Here is a 5176-nt window from a genome sequence, read left to right as displayed (position 1 = left end):
GATTCATTTGAACTGATTCATATTGAACTGAATTCATATTGAACTGAATCATATTGAACTGATTCATTTGAACTGATTCATATTGAACTGATTCATATTGAACTGATTCATATTGAACTGATCATATTGAACTGAATCATATTGAACTGAATCATTTGAACTGATTCATATTGAACTGAATCATATTGAACTGATTCATATTGAACTGATTCATATTGAACTGAATCATATTGAACTGATTCATTTTGAACTGATTCATATTGAACTGAATCATATTGAACTGATCATATTGACTGATTCATTTGAACTGATCATATTGAACTGATTCATATTGAATGATTCATATTGAACTGATTCATATTGAACTGAATCATATTGAACTGATTCATATTGAACTGAATCATATTGAACTGATTCATTTTGAACTGATCATATTGAACTGAATCATATTGAACTGATTCATTTTGAACTGATTCATATTGAACTGAATCATATTGAACTGAATCATATTGAACTGATTCATTTTGAACTGATTCATTTTGAACTGATTAATATTGAACTGAATCATATTGAACTGATTCATTTTGAACTGATTCATATTGAACTGATTCATATTGAACTGATTCATATTGAACTGATTCATATTGAACTGAATCATATTGAACTGAATCATATTGAACTGATTCATATTGAACTGAATCATATTGAACTGAATCATATTGAACTGATTCATATTGAACTGAATCATATTGAACTGAATCATATTGAACTGAATCATATTGAAGTGATTCATATTGAAGTGATTCATATTGAATTGATTCATATTGAACTGAATCATATTGAACTGATTCATTTGAACTGATTCATATTGAACTGAATCATATTGAACTGATTCATATTAAACTGAATCATATTGAACTGATTCATTTTGAACTGAATCATATTGAACTGATTCATATTGAACTGATTAATATTGAACTGAATCATATTGAACTGATTCATTTTGAACTGATTCATATTGAACTGAATCATATTGAACTGAATCATATTGGACTGATTCATTTTGAACTGATTAATATTGATCTGAATCATATTGAACTGATTCATTTTGAACTGATTCATATTGAACTGAATCATATTGAACTGAATCATATTGAACTGATTCATTTTGAACTGATTCATTTTGAACTGAATCATATTGAACTGAATCATATTGAACTGATTCATATTGAACTGAATCATATTGAACTGAATCATATTGAACTGATTCATATTGAACTGAATCATATTGAACTGAATCATATTGAAGTGATTCATATTGAAGTGATTCATATTGAATGATTCATATTGAACTGATCATATTGAATGAATTCATTTTGAACTGATCATATTGAACTGAATCATATTGAACTGATTCATATTAACTGATCATATTGAACTGATTCATTTGAACTGAATCATATTGAACTGATTCATATTGAACTGATTCATATTGAACTGATTCATTTTGAACTGATTCATATTGAACTGAATCATATTGAACTGAATCATATTGGACTGATTCATTTTGAACTGATTCATATTGAACTGATTCATATTGAACTGATTCATATTGAACTGAATCATATTGAACTGAATCATATTGAACTGATTCATATTGAACTGAATCATATTGAACTGATTCATTTTGAACTGATTAATATTGAACTGAATCATATTGAACTGATTCATTTTGAACTGATTCATATTGAACTGAATCATATTGAACTGAATCATATTGAACTGATTCATTTTGAACTGATTCATATTGAACTGATTCATATTGAACTGATTCATATTAAACTGAATCATATTGAACTGATTCATTTTGAACTGAATCATATTGAACTGAATCATATTGAACTGATTCATTTTGAACTGATTCATTTTGAACTGATTCATTTTGAACTGATTCATATTGAACTGAATCATATTGAACTGAATCATATTGAACTGAATCATATGGAACTGATTCATTTTGAACTGAATCATATTGAACTGAATCATATTGAACTGAATCATATTGAACTGACTCATATTGTACTGAATCATATTGAACTGAATCATATTGAACTGAATCATATTGAAGTGATTCATATTGAAGTGAATCATATTGAACTGAATCATATTGAACTGATTCATATTGAACTGAATCATATTGAACTGAATCATATTGAAGTGATTCATATTGAAGTGATTCATATTGAATTGATTCATATTGAACTGAATCATATTGAACTGATTCATATTAAACTGAATCATATTGAACTGATTCATTTTGAACGGAATCATATTGAACTGATTCATATTGAACTGATTCATATTGAACTGAATCATATTGAACTGATTCATTTTGAACTGATTCATATTGAACTGAATCATATTGAACTGAATCATATTGGACTGATTCATTTTGAACTGATTCATATTGAACTGATTCATATTGAACTGAATCATATTGAACTGAATCATATTGAACTGAATCATATTGAACTGATTCATTTTGAACTGAATCATATTGAACTGAATCATATTGAACTGAATCATATTGAACTGACTCATATTGTACTGAATCATATTGAACTGAATCATATTGAACTGAATCATATTGAAGTGATTCATATTGAAGTGAATCATATTGAACTGAATCATATTGAACTGATTCATATTGAACTGAATCATATTGAACTGATTCATATTGAACTGAATCATATTGAACTGAATCATATTGAAGTGATTCATATTGAAGTGATTCATATTGAATTGATTCATATTGAACTGAATCATATTGAACTGATTCATTTTGAACTGATTCATATTGAACTGAATCATATTGAACTGATTCATATTAAACTGAATCATATTGAACTGATTCATTTTGAACGGAATCATATTGAACTGATTCATATTGAACTGATTCATATTGAACTGAATCATATTGAACTGATTCATTTTGAACTGATTCATATTGAACTGAATCATATTGAACTGAATCATATTGGACTGATTCATTTTGAACTGATTCATATTGAACTGATTCATATTGAACTGATTCATATTGAACTGAATCATATTGAACTGAATCATATTGAACTGAATTGGATTGAACTGATTCATATTGAACTGAATCATATTGAACTGAATCATATTGAACTGATTCATTTTGAACTGATTCATATTGAACTGATTCATATTGAACTGATTCATATTAAACTGAATTATATTGAACTGATTCATTTTGAACTGATTCATATTGAACTGATTCATTTTGAACTGATTCATAATGAACTGAATCATATTGAACTGAATCATATTGAACTGAATCATATTGAACTGATTCATTTTGAACTGAATCATATTGAACTGAATCATATTGAACTGAATCATATTGAACTGATTCATTTTGAACTGATTCATATTGAACTGATTCATATTGAACTGATTCATATTAAACTGAATTATATTGAACTGATTCATTTTGAACTGATTCATATTGAACTGATTCATTTTGAACTGATTCATATTGAACTGAATCATATTGAACTGAATCATATTGAACTGAATCATATTGAACTGATTCATTTTGAACTGAATCATATTGAACTGAATCATATTGAACTGAATCATATTGAACTGATTCATTTTGAACTGAATCATATTGAACTGAATCATATTGAACTGAATCATATTGAACTGAATCATATTGAACTGAATCATATTGAACTGATTCATTTTGAACTGAATCATATTGAACTGAATCATATTGAACTGAATCATATTGAACTGATTCATATTGAACTGAATCATATTGAACTGAATCATATTGAACTGAATTGGATTGAACTGATTCATTTTGAACTGAATCATATTGAACTGAATCATATTGAACTGATTCATTTTGAACTGATTCATATTGAACTGATTCATATTGAACTGATTCATATTAAACTGAATTATATTGAACTGATTCATTTTGAACTGATTCATATTGAACTGATTCATTTTGAACTGATTCATAATGAACTGAATCATATTGAACTGAATCATATTGAACTGAATCATATTGAACTGATTCATTTTGAACTGAATCATATTGAACTGAATCATATTGAACTGAATCATATTGAACTGATTCATTTTGAACTGAATCATATTGAACTGAATCATATTGAACTGAATCATATTGAACTGATTCATTTTGAACTGAATCATATTGAACTGAATCATATTGAACTGAATCATATTGAACTGATTCATTTTGAACTGAATCATATTGAACTGAATCATATTGAACTGAATCATATTGAAGTGAATCATATTGAAGTGAATCATATTGAACTGATTCATATTGAACTGAATCATATTGAACTGAATCATATTGAAGTGATTCATATTGAAGTGATTCATATTGAATTGATTCATATTGAACTGAATCATATTGAACTGATTCATTTTGAACTGATTCATATTGAACTGAATCATATTGAACTGATTCATATTAAACTGAATCATATTGAACTGATTCATTTTGAACGGAATCATATTGAACTGATTCATATTGAACTGATTCATATTGAACTGAATCATATTGAACTGATTCATTTTGAACTGATTCATATTGAACTGAATCATATTGAACTGAATCATATTGGACTGATTCATTTTGAACTGATTCATATTGAACTGATTCATATTGAACTGATTCATATTGAACTGAATCATATTGAACTGAATCATATTGAACTGAATTGGATTGAACTGATTCATATTGAACTGAATCATATTGAACTGATTCATATTGAACTGATTCATTTTGAACTGATTCATATTCAACTGATTCATATTGAACTGATTCATATTAAACTGAATTATATTGAACTGATTCATTTTGAACTGATTCATATTGAAGTGATTCATATTGAAGTGAATCATAATGAACTGAATCATATTGAACTGAATCATATTGAACTGAATCATATTGAACTGATTCATATTGAACTGAATCATATTGAACTGAATCATATTGAAGTGATTCATATTGAAGTGATTCATATTGAATTGATTCATATTGAACTGAATCATATTGAACTGATTCATTTTGAACTGATTCATATTGAACTGAATCATATTGAACTGA

Source organism: Poecilia reticulata, chromosome 16, assembly GCF_904066995.2.
Source record: "Poecilia reticulata chromosome 16, P_reticulata-male-v2, whole genome shotgun sequence".
Lineage (NCBI taxonomy): Eukaryota > Metazoa > Chordata > Actinopteri > Cyprinodontiformes > Poeciliidae > Poecilia > Poecilia reticulata.
Note: the sequence above shows the minus strand (reverse complement) of the source record.